This window comes from Ochotona princeps, chromosome 7 (genome assembly GCF_030435755.1).
Source record: "Ochotona princeps isolate mOchPri1 chromosome 7, mOchPri1.hap1, whole genome shotgun sequence".
Taxonomy (NCBI): Eukaryota; Metazoa; Chordata; class Mammalia; order Lagomorpha; family Ochotonidae; genus Ochotona; species Ochotona princeps.
The window spans coordinates 41,123,118-41,141,689 of NC_080838.1; positions in this window are offsets into that span (position 1 = coordinate 41,123,118).

Consider the following 18,572-nt stretch of genomic DNA (forward strand, 5'->3'; position numbering starts at 1 on the left):
CTCCCACGGGAATAGTGACCCAAGAAGGGGGAACCCACTTTTTCCCTCCCAGGTCTCTCTGTCCCGGTTTATGCACTCTTTAGGTGGTTCTGTGATTTGACTTGACAGAATTAGTCCCCAGTGCCAGCTTCTGCGGCTATGCCCAAACATCCCTCACCCACTCTAATTTATGCTTGCACCAGCAGGAATAATCAGCCCAGCCTGGCTTTTCCCTGATCTAGTCCACATGCAGCGCACAGGTGTTGTAGCCTTGCATAGTCTAGTCTGTCTCTATCCCAGCCCATGCTCTCCATTGGGAGTAGCTGTCCGGCGAGGGAACCAGCCCCTTAATCCCCCCGCCAGTTCTGCCCCTCCCTTCCTTCCTGGATCTCATATGTGCTGGTTGGGTGCTGCATTCATATCCAGTACAGGCAACCACGCCTTGGCAGCGGGGCCTAGTGGCTAAAGTCCTCGCCTTGATCCCATATGGCCGCTGGTTCTAATCCCGGCAGCTCCACTTCCTCTCTGTCTCTCCTCCTCTCAGTATATCTGACTTTGTAATAAAAAGCAATTGAACTTATTGGTAGATTTCTTCTTCTATGCTTGCCTACATAACACTTATATTGGGATTAATTTGTGACTAGCAAAGAACCCTCTAGTTACAAAGGCTCACCCTGCATAAAGGCAGTAAAGATTTCGCATGACCTTTTCTGTCATTCTGTTCAAATTAAAAGCTAAAGATTCATTGCATGTCCAGAATAAGAACCAGATCATTTTGTATCTCACCAATCATACAAGTAATATTGTGGGAAAAAATGCAGCTACATAGTACCATATTTGTAATTTTTTTTTACCCTATTTCCTATTTCTAATTTTTCCATGGAAGATCCTGGCATGCCTTTTGCTTAGTTCAGCTCTACCGCCAACTGGAGTGCCTTTCTCATTTACTATTCTTGTCCGTATGTCTCTTATGTCACATTTCTTCAAGGAGATATCTGTCCCCTCACCCTTATGACACCATTTTCTTTCTATAGAACTAGCATTTATCGAACCATATATTATAACTGTCAACTTAGTAATAATGGCTAAGACTGGTTAATTATCTACTATGTGCATCTTCCCCCCACCATCCAAAAGTGGATTGATTAAATGCTTAACATGGACAACATTACACTCAGTGCAATACGCACTGATACTCATAGCAACCCTAAAGATATTAGAATCATTTCCAAGACATGGATGAGGATCTGAGATCCCGGAGCAAGGCTATAATATTTTCCACAGATTGTGTAAACTTGACTAGCTTACTTTTAAAGCCCTGAAGCAAACTATAAAATTTGAAACTGGGTATTTTATAACATTAAGGAGTTATTGTTACCCTGTTTTACGTGCAGTAGTAGTAGTCCAAATGTTTTTCATAAGGGTTTATTTACTGATATGAAAGTCAGAGTTACAGTCAGAGGGTGAGAGAGATCCTCCATCTGCTGCTTCACTTCCCAGATGGCTGGAATGGTTAGCAGTAGGCAAAATCAAAGCCACCAGCCAGGAGCTTCATCTGGGCCTCCCACATGCGTGCCAGGTATATAAACACTTGAGCCATCTTCTGCTGCTTTTCCTAGGCTATTATGAGGGAACCTGATGGAAGTGGAACAGCTAGGGCAAGAACCAATACCTCTACAGGATGCTGGTATCGCAGAGTGGCTACACCTGCTATGCCACAACACCAGTCCCTATTCTAGTTGTTTTTAAAGGTCTTTACTGTGGTATGGGCATTTGGTCAATCAGTGAAGGCATTGCTTGGAAAACCTGCATCCCTTATCAGAGTGTATGATACAAGTCTCAGCTCCAATTCTGGTTTCAGCTTCCTGTTAATGCATTCCTTTGGGAGGCAACAGGGCCAAGTACTTGAATCCCTGTCACTCATGAGGGAGACCCTGATTGGTTTCTCAGATCTTGATTTCAGCCAGTATGTGCAGAGTGAACCAGCAGGTGCAAATTCTGTTTTTCTTTGCCTCTCAAATAAAATTTTTAAATTTAAAAATTTTAATGCAAGAAAAGTATTTATTGCCTAGAGGTACACTTGGAAATATTTACTGATAAAAGCAATCAAATAAAATCAAAGTCAATAAATTACACCAGGGTCAAAGTGTTACAAAAACTTTCAAGAAAATGCCTGGTTCAAGTAAGACCTGACACTGTGGAAAACAGTATGAAGGTTCCCTTAGCAAGTAATAAGTCCAGGATCTAGTAGAGCTCAGAATCACAGCAGTTTAGAAGGAACTGAATCCAGCCCTGGGTCTTCCCAAATAAGCTTAGTGACCTTGAGTGAGTTGCTTCATCCCTTTCTTCTGGAGATGAAGGAGCAGGATATGATGTTTTCCAGTGCCCTTACACAGCAGGTGAATCCCCAGCAGGGTGGTGGTACTGAGCACCGTCACATGGGTCAGCGCCATTGTTCACGGTTCCGTTTGTACAGTGTTCACATTGTAGCCAGGGATGGTTCCATCTTCCTGAGTTAGACAGAAACTTAACCCAGAAAACTAGTACTTTACGGTCTTCCCAAAATCTTTTTATTCAAACTTCTTCATTTGTAGCTCTTTGTATAAGCAGCAGAAATTTTGAATCAAATGGAATTATACAAAAATGCCTAATTTACAAAATCTTTCAAGAAGTCCCCTGGTTTAAATGAGAGCTGACACTATGGTAAATAGTATGAAGAGTCTATCAGAAACTAATGTATCCATTAATCCATTATTGTGTACATGTCCAAAGGAAACTAAGTCATTATGTCAGAGATATCTACACTCCCACATTCATTGCAGCACACTGCATAATACGCAAGATATAAAACAAACAAAAATATCCATCAGTGGATGAGTGCACAAAAAATGGTCTAGTCACACAATGAAATAGTCTTCCATAAAAAAGGAAATCATATCGGGCCTGGCACCATGGCCTTGCGGCTAAAGTCCTCTCCTTGAAAGCCCCGGGATCCCATATGGGCGCCAGTTCTAATCCCGGCAGCTCCAATTCCCATCCAGCTCCCTGCTTGTGGCCTGGGAAAGCAGTCGAGGACGGCCCAATGCTTTGGGACCCTGCACCCGCGTGGGAGACCCGGAAGAGGTTCCTGGTTCCCGGCTTTGGATCGGTGCGCATCGGCCCGTTGCGGCTCACTTGGGGAGTGAAACATCGGACGGAAGATCTTCCTCTCTGTCTCTCCTCCTCTGTGTATATCTGGCTGTAATAAAATGAATAAATCTTAAAAAAAAGGAATCATATCCTATTAAAATGCATAGAATTGGAAAATTTTATATGAAATGAAGTAAGGCAGACACAGAAAGGCAAATATACTTGCACCAGTTGTTGGAAACAAAAAAATTAATTACTTGGTATAGAGTGTATAATTATTATTTGAAGATGAGTATACTGAATCACACAGGGATTAAGAAACTTTCCCCATGTCATTTATAGGAAATGTCTGAACTGGGATGCACTCTCTCAGCCATTACACTATACCTTTCTCAACATATTTACACACTCATCTTTCGTTATGTGGGGCTCCTGGAAGAGGATGGAAATATGTGATCTTGTGATCCTAGTGCCAAGTCTAGTGTGTGTTCCAGAATAGGTGTTCTAGACACATTTTTTTATAGGGCAGATGAAATTTGACACCTTTGCTGAGACTACAGCAACTCTCATTCAATGTTACACATATAAATGGATCACAGAGATCAAGTCATGCTCTTATTTCATAGACGAAAACTTCAGCTCCTGGAGTTAAGTGAGTTGCTGGAAACCAGTTAGTTAGTAGCATAACCAGAACTAAACCATAGGATCACTAAAACAATTAGGATTTTTTTTTAAAGATTTATTCATTTTATTACAGCCAGATATACACAGAGGAGGAGAGACAGAGAGGAAGATCTTCCGTCCCATGATTCACTCCCCAAGTGAGCCGCAACGGGCCGATGCGCACCGATCTGAAGCCGGGAACCAGGAACCTCTTCCGGGTCTCCCACGCGGGTGCAGGGTCCCAAAGCATTGGGCCGTCCTCGACTGCTTTCCCAGGCCACAAGCAGGGAGCTGGATGGGAAGTGGAGCTGCCGGGATTAGAACTGGCGCCCATATGGGATCCCGGGGCTTTCAAGGAGACGACTTTAGCCGCAAGGCCATGCCGCCGGACCCAACAATTAGGATTATAAAGGGATTCAAATAATGAGTGCTCCCATCTCTTTCTATCTCTACTCTGTTCTCTTTCAAGTGATGGTATGGTGAAGGCTGGGGGATGGGAAGCATGTCCACGTCACAGCAGAGTCAAAGGGCCCTAGAGGTAAGTCCTGGGGAGTTTCCTTGACTTCCAAAACACTGTGAAGTAGCACTAGTTGGCAAACCGCACATTGCTCACTGGCCACACTGTCACTCACAATACTGTCTGGTCCTCCCAAGTCCATCCTGGTCCTCCCTATTTTGACCCAAGAATAATCAAGACATAATTAAACCATCATAATGGAGTATTCAGATGACATAATTTTGTTATTTTTATGGTGTTTACATAGTTGATTGGGGTGAAAATCGAGGGTTAGGGGAAAGTGGATGAGACCATTGTTTCCTAAACTTCTTTTTCTTCCTCCTGTATCTGGCTGAAGGAGTGAGACCAGCAGAGAAGCCACACCCAGCCTCCTAACCACCCAGTATCCAAGGATGTGGAACAGCAACCCAGTATCAATCCAGTGTCCCCAATGTGGAGCACACTCCAAGGGATCTGCTTAAGTGGTTTCAATGGTTCTAAAATGTTGTTTATCTCGCTGATCCAAAAATGAGGAAATCCTTCCAAGGTCCATTGGCTGACCTAGGTCATCCTGGAGTCTCCACTCACCCAGATATTTGCTGTCATCACTTGCCTAGGGTGGTTGTTCAGTTTGTGTGATCCAGGTGTCCTCTGTAGATCCCATTGTGCTGCCATATTCTCCAGGTGCATCGGGGCATGCCATCCACTTCTCCATTTTTCCACTGAGGATGCCCAGTTCTGACAAATGCAACCTACAGTGAGTCCACCAATCCTGCCCATGGTTCAAGTTGTGAGTCTGGCGGTTGAATTGGCAGGGGGATCCCCAAAGAGATCTCGTCTGAGATGATCCCAGACCTGACTCTTGTGTGTGCTTGCCAGTATGGGGTCTGGCTCAAATGATAACTTAATATTAGAGCAGTTTAACTATGCAAGCCTTTGCTAAACTGGTTATAGAAACATGGCTTTTTCCTTGTTGTCAAGACTAAACTCTCATGTACATCTCAGTTTTGGCTGGATTCTGCTTTTATTGGGCCAATGACACAATCTTGATAGTTGCCTTACTACAACATACAAGAATAGCAAACATTTGGCTTATCTGCTGCCACTCTGCCCTCACATCTCCTCTTCTCAGACAACAGTAATTGATACCAGCATTCTCGCATGCCCCATCTAGATACCAGCTTCAGGATCTTGCTGCAGGAAGATGCAAGGGGTGATTGAGTTACCACCGTTCTATTCCTTCCAGATCTTTCCCTTGCCTCCCTTTGGTTGTCATCTCCTAAGAGAATGAGAGGTGTGTCGCTTGTAGGTCTTGCTTTCCGCCAAATGGCCTCTCTGCGGCTTAGCCCCAGCCTGCACATCTACCACTCCCAGAGAAGTCAGGGAGGTCCTCCTTCCCATCCCTTCTCCCTTACCCCACCTTCTCCCTGATGCAGTCATTCAACAGAGGTCATGTGGGGCCAAAGCCAGAGGAAAACACCTCTATCTCCTCCTCAAGCACCAAATAAGAGTCAGAGAATTAGAAGAAAACAAAAGCATTAACTTAGTAAAGCCAGAAAAGGGACTCCCTACCTCAGACAACCCTACATCTTCCAAAATGCCCAGACAACAAGGCACAGAAACCTCCTTCTTTGGTTTCAAGCTAACAGTTCCCTCTATAAAAGGTATAGACCCTTAATACTTAAGCAAGAAGACTTGTTTTGCATGATATTGCCAGTGAAGATGACCACCACCTGTTTCCCCTACATACAAGGCAAACCCAAAGAACAAAAACGCTCAGCATTACTGAGCTTTCCTATGGCAGACACACTCTCTCTCTTATTACCTACTCCCCCCACCTTCCAAAATCCCACCAAGGAGATAGGATTATCATTCGCAGTTTGCAGAGGAAAATGTGGTACTTGAGCAATTCAAGCTGAGTTTTCTGATTGTGTCTAGTTTGGAGGTAGTGGAGTGGATCTGAAGGCAAACATGTCGGTCCCAGGACCCACACACTTCACTGCTCACCTTCCTTGCAAAAGGAGCTGTTTTGCGAGCATGCCTTAGCACTACAAGGCCTGAGTAATGAGTCAAGCTCATCATCACATTACCAACCTACCACCAATTTGTTGGCCATCACTTCACTATTATATCTTTAGTTGTTTTCTTTGAAAAATCAGAGAATCTGCCACCTACCACCCACTCACCTGTGAACTGGGATGAGGTATGTAAAACTTTAGGGAACTGTGGATGAAAAGTGTTACAAATAGTATTATTACAAGTGGCAATAAATCAGGTAAAGAATGTTAACATGCAAGTTGGAACATAAAGTGGAATTATGCCTCATAAATTAAAAAGGAACCCAAGGCATGCAGTTCTTTGGATTCTAAACAGCGAAGTGCTTAACCTAAATTTTAGGTTGGCCAAGCAGCCAAGTAGCCAGCTCGGAAAGGCTGAGTCTGAGAAGCCAGAGGCATGACATCATCAGGAACATTTTGAACAGGTAGTTAATCCAAGGTGTAACTTCAATGATTTTGTAAGATAAATTCGAGTCAAAAAAATTGAGTTTATATTGTGTGTCAGAGAAGGCTTCTAAGCAGTCTACATAGCTCAACTCTCTTATCTCCTATAACAATCTTATGGAAGTTGAGTTGAATGACTATCTGTCATTTTTTATGACGGAGGAACTTAGGAACATACCTCACAGAGTTGGTGAGTGGCAAAGGTTGGCCTAGCGGTGAAGACTCCTGTGTCCCACCACAGAGTACCATTCCTGGCTCCAGACCCTGGAAAGCAGCAGTAGTTGCGTTCCTGTCACCCATCGAAGAGACCTGGCTGAATTTCTGGCTCCTAGTGTCAGCCCAGTGCAGGCCTGGCCATTGCAGACATTGGGAACAAAAACCAGCAAACGAGAGCGCTCACTCCCAGTGTCTTTCTCTCTACTTACCAGCTAAAAAACCTTAAAGAATCAAGGTATTCTGCCTCCAGAGCATAGTCTCAACTATAATGGTATATGCTAGTGCTTGACAATTGTTCTCTTTTGTATTTTCCCATCGACTTGTTCCATGCATCCGTCTTCACTTTTTTCAATTGTTATTCCTCACCCAGGATCATCATCCAGCATTCCAGCAGGTGGTCAATGGATGTTACAGGTCACTACAATAAAATGAAACACCAATTAATAGCATGAGATCTTCTTATTATTTTTAAATGAAGCCATCTTCTTAAGGATAAGTAAGCAAATTTATGGAAAGAAACCCTCAAATAGAAAGTGTTTCTTTTCTCCTCAGAGGGTAACAAAAGGAACACTAAGTATATTGACAGCAATTCTTTGTTCTCAGCAACAACCAAGGCTATTCATCAGTTCACACTGGTCCTTCTTTTTTTTTTTTAAATATTTATTTTATTTTTATTACAAAGTCAGATATACTGAGAGGAGGAGAGATAGAGAGGAAGTGGAGCTGCCGGGATTAGAACCAGCGGCCATATAGGATCAAGGCGAGGACCTTAGCCACCAGGCCACACTGCCAAGCCCCCACACTGGTCCTTCTTTCAGAAACACTCAGTCAGTTTCTCTTATCTAGAAACTCAGCCCCAAACTGGTGTTTTTCAGACCATTTCTGCAATGTAATTCCATTTCAAAGTATTTTATTAGAGTTAATCCATTTCTTAGAAATACCTAACTTGGTCTCAGAAGGCCCTGAGAAGTCATCAACTTGCCCAACATGATCAGTGGGGTGAGTGCAGGGTGTCAAGGACCATTTTGTGCCTCAGCCCCACCCAAGGTCTGCGTGTGACATTCATGAATGAACAAGATGTTGGCCCAAGGCTCCAGCTGTCCGACAGACCACAGTGCTAGCCCCACTCTTCCATTTCCTTAGTGAGTCATTATAAGAAATTGTTTCGCCAGACATTACAACCAGAAAGAGATTAAAATATAATTTGTGGAATGTTAAATGTTTGCATATTTAGAAAAGCCAAAGAAATTCCCTAAAAAGCTGTTGCCAACACAGTGGGTTAAGCTGTCTGTCCCTTTTGACAACAGGATAACAGCATAACACAAGTCCACGTTGCTCTGCTTTCATTTCAGCTCCCAGTTAATGTGCCTGGGAAGGCGGTGGAAGATGTCTTGAGTGGGTGGGCCCCATCATTCCACAGGAAGATGGGGATGAAGCACCAGGCTCCTGATTTCAGTTTGCCACAGTGCCAGTTGTTTGGTTAACCAGCGAGTGAACCAGAGAATGGAATCTCTCTCTCTCTCTGGTACTTTGCCTTTTAAATAAATTCCTTTTTTTAAAAAAATTGTTTACTTTTATAATCTTTTCTCTTTCAAGATGTATGATATGTAAAAAATTAGTAACATTCCCATTTAATAATAGTAGCTTCTTACAATATACTCTTACTTTTTTCTTAAATAGCTACTTAAACTACAGAACTCCATATGTAGAAAGAGAGGTAACTTATTTATATACATTAAGAGAGAATTTGATTGGTTTGATAGGAGAAACACTTCTTCTCCTAAAGGGAAAAACTAAATACAAAAAAAATTTGATTCTAAATCAAAGACAAATATTTTAAATGCAATCCTTAACACAACACCACATGACTTTTACTGGTATTTTGTAAAGTTAAAATAAAATCTTTTGGGAAAACAAATACACAAAAACGTAATGTTTTGAAAGGGATACACAAGAACAAGGGACTATTTTATTGTACAGTAAAACATTAAATAAATCAAAACCAGAACTGTGTTATTCTAATAGAAAGTTAGGCAGGAATCCTAACAAATTATGGTGAAATTTTGGTATGTATAAGAATGTAATATATAATATGGAATTGAAATATATTTTATAAATATATTATTTGAAAAATGGGGAGGATAAACTTAAAGTCTATACCCTACTAAAAATTCAAATGAGTTAACAATTAAATAAAAATAAATAGAAAAACTAGCACAGAGAATAATCTAACAATAATGAAACATCAAAGGAAATAATAACTTCATATATTTGAGAAGAAAAATAGACTAACTCATTCTATACAGAGCTAGATTTTCTTAAAATAGTTTGTTAAACTACAAACATTAACATTAAAAGCCAAATGGGCTAAGAAAAATTTTAGTAAAAATAAGAAATCCTCATTTATTTATCATCTTTACAGCATGAAAAGGCAGTTCCAACCAACTTCTGAATGGTGTTGAAATAACACTAAAATTATACAAAAGCCTCACACATGTAGACACAAATAGATAATTAGACAAAGGACAAAACACACAGTTTATACAAAGAGAAAGATCATTTGTAAATAAGCCTATGGAAAAATATTAACATCATTAAATAAACATTAATCAAAAACATGAAAATTAAAACAATGGAGCATGGTTTTCCAACCGTAAACTAACATTCTTTTTGTAGAAAAACAGTGTTGGTGAGACGGAAATGAAGTTGTACACTCTTATGTTTCCAGTAGCAGTGTAGAGGATAACAGACATCCCAAACCATAAAAAGGGAATGTGGTTCACCTGGTACTGGAAAAAAAAAATCAGTCTACAAAAAGGATAATCTATACGCAGAGAGGTGTTTAGGCAGTGCTGTATTTCTTAGTAACAGGTCCAACATTTGTGTAAAACGGCTAGGCGTACACTTCCCTTGGCAAGCTTCTCTTCCCTCCCTGCCCAGCTGCTGCCTCTCCTCCAGGCCACCTTCCTGTCGCTCCCCTTGTATGTGTCTCTCCTGGCATGCTCTCAGCTTCTGGCACCCAGCCGGACACGAGGTAGGGGCTTAGTATTTGTTAAAGGAATGAATGAATCTAATGACTCCATGTTAAATAATCACAGACTGTTACAAGATGGTTCATGAAAAAAATAGAAACCCATTGATTTGTTAATTGTGAAAATTCACTTGCAACTTGGAAAGTGCCTCAGTACAGCAGAAGCAGCTTGGGGGTTGAACACATGATTGTATATATATTATGATTGAAACTACCTAACAACTGTAAGGTAGGCTGTGAATAAACCCTAAAAGACAAAATGTAAATAGAATCATGTTTCTCTGTTGGTCTCATGAGATTAAGGATGTTACAGTCTTCTCTTCTGCAAAAGCATGTTAACTTTCCTCTTTTGAAACTGCAGAGAAGGCAACGAGAATTTTCACAGGCTTTGGAACTAGTTGGGTATCTCTGCCGGATGTACTGTTTAGCAGCTTTGTGACCTTGGACAAATCACTGCAGCTCTTTGAGCCTCAGCTTCCTCATCTGTTAAATGGGGATCCTAATAGCTACCTCTCCAAGCTTTTGTGAGGGATAAGTGATCTAATGCATGTGAAAGGATTTTATAAGCCATAAAGTGCTATATAAATGCAGGACGCCATTATTATTAAAGTACCCTCTGTTTCCTAAGAGACATAAACTTTATTTCTCCCAAACAGTTTATGTTTAGTCATATACATACCTTGCAAAAAAATAATTTCAAGGTCACCAAAACATATGTGGTGCTGTATTCCATAAACTAATTCTAAATGAGCGCTAAACATAGGGCAGCAGTGGACTTCCAGTGGGTAAATCCAGGTGCTTTATGATACCAATAGTGGAAAATGGACCCAAAGATAAAAGATTTTCCCCAGGTAACCAAATAAGGAACAGCACAGAAGATCTATCACCAGTTTTTAAATTTTCAAAAAGAAAAGCATGTTTGCAACAAAAGAGATAAAACACTCGCCCCTCTTAGTCTGGCCCTACTCATTCAAATCCCCCTCTTTCACAACAGACAGTGATTTTTATTGAACCATTTTCTGCATTTCTAGGACATTTGCTTATGCAGGCAAACCTAAATGTGTTTTCTTTTACATACTAAACACTCATTCTTGGTTTCGTTTGCCTATTAATACATAAAGATTTTCCCTCTTCTTTCTTTTGCAGCTACATGGATGCGGATGTGAGCATCTTTGATCATACGCTATCAGTTCCTTGGAATGAGGGTACAGCCAGTAGTTGCCAGTCATGTGTCTCATTTTGCCTTGACCCATGAGACTGAGACAGGCAAGGGAGCACTGTACGAGAGATCCAAGGCCAAAGAGCCACTGCTTACTCCTCTATCACTCAACAACACAGACTTTTGGAATCTTCTAAGTTAGTTTTCTTGACTTGGCTCAAAGCCACATGGTTGGGAGGATCTGTTACAGTTTGAGCTTTTCTTTAAAAGTCTGTGGTTAAGGGTTTGATGCCAGACAACCTGGGCCCGTGAGCTGGTTCTCCCATTTACTATTCAAATTTTCTATACCTCACACTGGGGATAATGATAGTATACACCTAACAGGGTTTTATGAAGTTTAGTGTGTTGACATGTGTACCAATGGTTCTTATTATATCCAGCACCTTTCTGAGGGTATTTGGCAAGGAGCTACCAAAACAATATAATGTGTGTTTATCTTTTGAAACTATACCCCAAAATAGTGGCTCTTGAAGTGTGGTCTTTGGGCCAACATGTATTACGTGGCAGTTTGTCAGAAATGAAGAGAAACTGAAGCAGAATATTTGAGGAAGGCCCTGGTAATCTCTTTCAACCAGCCTCCCATGTAATTCTGAAGTACACTCTAGTTGAGGAATCATTGTTCTAAAATGTAGGGGGTGGCAGGCACTGGCATTATGTCAGGGAAAAACGTCACTGCTTGTCATGCCAGCATTCCCTATTAGAGCACAGCTTAAAGTTCCAGTTATTCTGTTTCCGATCCAGCGTCCTGCTGATGTGCATAGAAAGGCAGTAGAAGATGGCACAAATGCTTGAGTGGACACTCATGTGGAAGATAAGGATGGAGTTACTGGCTTCCGCCTTCAGACTGCTACTGACATGCCTACTGTGGCCTTTTGGAAATGAAACTGAAGAATATCCCTCTCCTCTTTTTCTGTCACTTTCAGATTTAAATATATATATGGAGGGAGGGAGAGAGAGAGAGAGAAAAATGAAACATACAAGTTGGTAGGATAATTTTTTTCCAGGTCATAGAACAACCAAAAATCATGTTCTTTGTGGAACACTATGAACTAGTGACAGAGAATTCCATGTATATTACTAGTAGAAAAATATGCCCACATTCTTCATATGCTGTTTCTACATTTCAAAAGAATATATGGACTTGTTTCCTCTTAAATTACATTTCCAAATTTTTTCTTACATTTGTTTTCTGCAAGTTTGGTAGTACTAATAGATTAAATAACAACAGGTATCCACAATTCAACAACTGTGCCAAGCACTTGGAATTCCGGAGTAGACAAGGCAGGCAAGAGGATATGATCTATCTTATCAGTAGATCTATCACATGTTCCATTCATACAAAGTTACAGTCCAACGTTTTACCTTACCAATACTTCCAGGCCACTAGACAGAATTTCCAGAAGTGAACCATTACTAGTTTACCTGGTTCTAGCACAACAGTTTGCCCAGTGAAGAAACACTACTATCCTCCAGCACAAATAAGTGGCAGGGGGGTCAAATAGGTCTGAGGTCAATGCCAGCCAGTTGGCGGGGTCTCCTTGGAACATTATTTTGAGGATGCTGAAACAGTGTCTTGGCTGTGCAGGAAATGGTCTGTGACGAAAAAAATGTTTAAGAAAGTAGATAGAGCCACCACCAAGTCTTTTTATTCGTCTTTATGGTAGCCTTCCTTTTTCTTTGGGATTTGGGAAACTATTTCTCAGTTTTTCTTGGTTTGCACAATCATGCTCTTTGCTTTTCTTCACCATGAAGTTATCAATTTTATTGCTGTTCTTCTTTCCTCTTGTACTTTCCTTCTCCAAGAGCCCTTTGGAATGGGCTGACCAAGTGAAGACTCAGTAGATCGTCTTTCCTGTTATCAAGTACATCAGCATCGGAAGATGATCTCTGCAGGTAGTGCCCAGAACTGACATTTTCTTCCACAATCTGTAAAAACACCTGGCTTCTTCTTACGTGTGAAACAGCAGGAGATGTATTCCTGAGTGACAGAGCACAAATTTTCCCCTGTGCTACTTGGTTGGTGTCACACAGGTGGGAACAAATGGTCCTCCACTATCCACTTCCATGTCAAACAATCTCTTAGAATAAACACAAAGATTCCTACTCCAAGCTTTGTGCAAGAGAATACAAAAGAAGACAAAGTAAACATTATCTTCAAGAATCCTCTGGTTGGGTTTGTTCTCTATTTGCTCTAAATTTTAAGAGATTTATCCATTATTTCTAGATTACTCTTCATATGCTTATCTGCCTTCCCAAGAAAGAAATCATGAATCTCTATTTAGGATATATTATGTTCAAGACTCAGGGGCAATCAGACCAATCTGGCTCGTATGGTCGGCTCACGAAAAGTCCCTATATATTGTGTAGTGTTCTAATTCCATACTCTACCACAAAATGATACTTCATACTTTTGTAAAATAAGAAACTGGGAACCAGTGCTTTCCGGAAGACAATTAATTGTAAAATAATGTCCTCACTTGGTTGGACTGCAGTTTCAAGCTACAGTGACATCTGATGAAGAGACAGTCAGCAATCAATGAACCAGTGATTATGTATAAGGCATTCTACATTAAATTAAATCAGATACTGGTCTCTTTAAAGTAACATCAATCTCTTTTCTTTTTTTTTTAAAGATTTATTTTATTTTTATTACAAAGTCAGATACACTGAGAGGAGGAGAGATAGAGAGGAAGTGGAGCTGCCGGGACTAGAACCAGCGGCCATATGGGATCAAGGCAAGGACCTTAGCCACTAGACCACGCTGCAGAGACCACATCAATCTCTTTTCTCACAAAACATGTAGGGAACACTGAACAGTCATATTGACTGATGTTATGTTCAACTTTTTGTGTTTTTTTTTCCTTCCTAAATTCTTTTAGAAGAAAAATGAACAAAAGGTAAGCGAGCAAAGGAGAACAAAGCAGAGGGAAACAGCTCTGCTGACACCTGCAGACTTGGGCTTGCAGACTGCAGTTCCTGAGAACAGAATATACTTATAGCTTTTGCTTTTATTTTTTGAGAGAGAGAGAGAGAGAGAGAGAGAGAGAGAGAGAGAGAGAGAGAGAGAGAATGCCTAGACTATGAACATCAAAAAATGGGGGAAATTCTGAGAACTATCCCTGGAGAGTAAAAACTTGGCATTGGTGGATACTTTCAAGATTGTGGACATAATACGCAAGCCTGTCCATTCAAGGGCCCTAAGCACAGTTTTTACAGTCAGTCATAAAAGAGAAAGTAAAGGTTCATTGTGAAATAGTTGGCACATACCTAACAAAGGTAAGACAAGCTGGCACCACTGTAATTTGCACCCATTAGCATGGGGCTCAGTGGTGATCCAATGGTGGAGGACACAGCTAATAAACAACTTCAAAAGCAGAGAACACGCTAGGAAGTTTAGATTAGGATAAGCAGTCCACATTTTCAAGGATATGAAGCTAGATTTTACTCTCAGAGGTTAGGAAATGTCACTATTAGTACAAATAAATAACCCATCATTTTGTGTGTGTGTGTGTGTGTGTGTGTGTGTATTAGAGAGACTTCATACAATGTGTCTTGCCATTAGAAAGGCTACTATTTATTACAACACTATTTAACTTTTGAAAGAAATGAGGTGGCAGTGCTTGAAAGCACTTAAGAGAACTTATCTGTCAAATCTACACTTGTAAATATTTTCCTTGAGCAGACAGAGTAACTGAATCTATTTGCCTTCTAATAGCTCTCTATATTTCTGAAAATTACAGTTAAGTGACTCCTTAATCCCCATATTTGCAGGTTAAAAAAAAATCCCTCTCCCATCAGCTTTTGAAGAATCATTTCCTTTTCCTTGATTATTTGGTCACTTCCTTCGGGACCTTTCCCCCACTCACACTTTTCTGTAAAAATGAGAAAAGTAGCAAGGTCTAACCCGCAGGCTCCTCTAAACTTACCTGGAAGCATTTCCCCTTGTTTTGCTCTTGGGTTTTTTACTTTGGGAACTTTCATCAAACACATGATCAGACCCTTTTGGATTCCTAAGAGAAGAGATCAAAGAAAAAAATCTAGTCCTCTAACATCTCAGTTGTACCAATCTCTCCATGAAGTGGAAGGGGTCTGCTAACCACATGATCTTGCCCTGGAAAATGTACTGCTTCCCTGAGTCTTACCAGGACATGTGCTCTCACAGAGGTTAAACTGCAGCGCACAATACAGAGCAAAATGCTGCCATTTGGATACTCAAATATGTCCCTTTAAAGAGAATTCACTGAAGGGGAATCACTTGCCCTGGTTGTGATAAGCATTTGTAAAGTAAACCAGCAGAGGGAAGAACTATTCGTGTCTGTCTCTGCTTTTTACGTAAATGGGGGGGGCAGAGACAAGGGAAAAGGAAGAAAATAAGGGAAAAAAAAGAAAAAGACAAAGAAAAGTAAAGAAAAGGAACAGAAATGAGAAAGAATAAAGAAAATGAGAAACTCAAAATTTGCAGCACCAAAATAATGTAATTACATTTTCCACCAACCTTTTGAAGTCCTCTTTTAACTACTCTGTACCAGAAGTTCTGTGAAATGTAGGTCTTGGCACTCTTATTTCTGTAATTGTTATCTACATTTCAAATGTCAAGAAAATATGTGAAAAAATAGAGATGTGACTGTTTGGAACTTGTAGGGACTAGCATTTTGTTTTAAGACAGCAGATGGCACCGTGGTAGAAACTGAAGGTATGTCTTAATTTTATTCAGTAGTGTCACAGTGGTTACATCAATCAAGTGCCTCAAAAGCAATGAAACATATGCAGCTGGGAAATGCTTTGGCAGTTACACTGAAACAAAGACTGTATGTTGTTTAACCTGAGGGACCAGTGCTCAGAACTAAAAGGCGTATTAGACATCTGAATTTTGTAACCCCCTACCTCTTTGCTTCCTTATGTCCTTCAGTGACTTGTTGCTCCCAGTATCATCTCCATAGATGACACAGCATAGGCATCGCTTGGGATCCTGACACAGATGTAGGATATTTGTTCCCACCCAAGACCCAATTTATCTCCATTTTGCAGCAGGTTTGCATCCTTATGGTTCTGAAAATTAAATCTCAAATCAGAGTCCCTGGGTTTAATTCCCAGCTCCAGCTCCGGACACCTGCTTCCTGCCAATGTATATCCCGGGAGGCTCCAGTAGTTGGGTTCCTATCACTCACGTAGGAAACCTGCATTATGATTCCAGCTCCTGGCTTTAGCCCAGCCTCAGCACCAGCTGTTAGAGGCCCTTGATAAAGGAAAAGTAGATAGGAGTGTTTTGTTATCTTTCTCCACTGCCCTCCTCCTCTGCCCTTATTTCCTCACAAATTTAAAAAAAAAATTTTTTAAAGATTTATTAGTTTGCTTGAAAGGCAGAGTGATAGCGAGAAAAAGAGATTTCCCATCTGCTGGTTTGTTCCCCCAAATGACTGCAACAGCCAGTGCTGAGCAAGGCCAAAGCCAGGAGCCAAGAGCCAGGAACTCCATTGGGTGGCAGGGGCCCAAGTACCAGGGCCATTTTCAGCTGACTTCCAAGGCATGTTAGCAAGGAACCAAATCAAAAACAGAATAACAGGGACTGATTGGAGATGCAGGTATCGCAAATAGCCATTTAACCTGCCGTTCCATAACACAGGCTCCTGCTCTCATTGAAAAATAATAAAAATCCGTATATTACCAAGATTTCCAAGGGATTTGTATGCATGTTAAAGTTGAAGGAACACTGCTTGGCAAATCCCTTTTTTCTTCTACATATTATCTCTAAAATTATTTTTCCTCTTAAACTCCCTTAATAGAAAGTTAAGAAAATAAGCTTAACAGCTCCTTTCCAGAGCAATCAACAAAGTGTTCTTCCTGTCTTTCAACTTATGGGGTGGCCTTTTTCACCCAAACACTAATACAGTGGGGAAAAGAAAGAGTGATAAAAATGGCTCTTTGCCATCAGTTTCCCCTTCAAAGTCCCACCTTGTCTAGTGAGGGATCTCTTTCGAATCAACCTCTATTTCACACACTTTCCTACTAGTTAGAGTCTGGGGGGAAAAAAAAACTTCAAAGGAGAACCAGGTGCTCTAAGATTAACAGCTGTTTATTATTGTAATTAATTTATTGAAAGAGATGGTTTAGCTCCACAGCAATCTTAGGAGAGTTTGCACATAACCTGAAAAGCAAGCAGCCTACAGGGCATAGTCACTGAAGACCCATCTACCTCACAGACCATAACAGATGAATTCTAAAAGCTGGGGGAAGGAAGAGCATTCTATTACTATGTTACCTGTTCTAATTAATCCAAGAATACAATCTTGGGGATCAAATTTGAGGTGAACTGTCTTTCTTACTTGCTTTTTTTTTTAAAAGATGTATTCATTTGAGAGAGACAGAGACAAAGAGACATAGATCTTCCATCCATTGATTTACTCCCTAGATGGCCACAAGGGCCAGGAATGGGCCAGGCTGAAGCCATGAGCCAGGAGCTTCATCCAGGTCTCCCTGAGAGTAGCAAGGGCTCAAACACTTGGACCATCTTCTGGTTTTCCCAGGCCATTAGCAAGAAGCTGGATCAAAGTGGAATGGTCAGAAGATGAACTGGTACCCTCATGGTACGCTGTTGTCGTAGGCATACGCTTAATCTGATATGCCACAGCACCAGATGCATGCATCACCTTTCTTATTCAAGGATCTCCATATTAGCCTGTCATTTGGTTTTCCATTGTCAGGCATGGAAAAAGAACTTCTATAGACAGAGATTTTAGGAGTGGAAATGTGGGGATCTTATGGGGGAAGGTCAGATGTTTAAAGATACGGTTTCAAGAGATTAGGAAATTATTTTTTCATAGCTCTAGATTATTTTCACTTAAGCAACCATTAATTGGTGGCCATTCATGCTAGCACCCCAACTATACTTTTACAGAAATTAGATATTTTCAGGGATTGTAAGTAATCATAGGTAACTGAACTCTCCCCACCCCCCTTTTATTCTTTTTCTGTCCAGGTGTTTTTTCTGTACAAGGTGGAACAGTGACTTCAGACTACACAGTCAGCCCTGCACATCTGCTGCTCTCTTTCACATCCATGAACTCAACCAATCCTGCCTGGAAATATTTGAAATAACATAGATCTGTACTGAATATGTACAGGCTTTAACATATTTATTTATCTTTTCACTTTATTTGGGGAAGAGGAAGGGTAACTGAGGGGTGTCTTCTGTCTGCTGGCCCACTCCCTGAGGCAACAGCCAGAGCAGGGTGAAGGCAGGATGAACACTGGATCTCTCACAGAGGCAGCTGAGACCCAAGCACCACACCCATCTCCCACTGCCTACCAGGATGTACAAGAGCAAGAAGCTGCATTAGA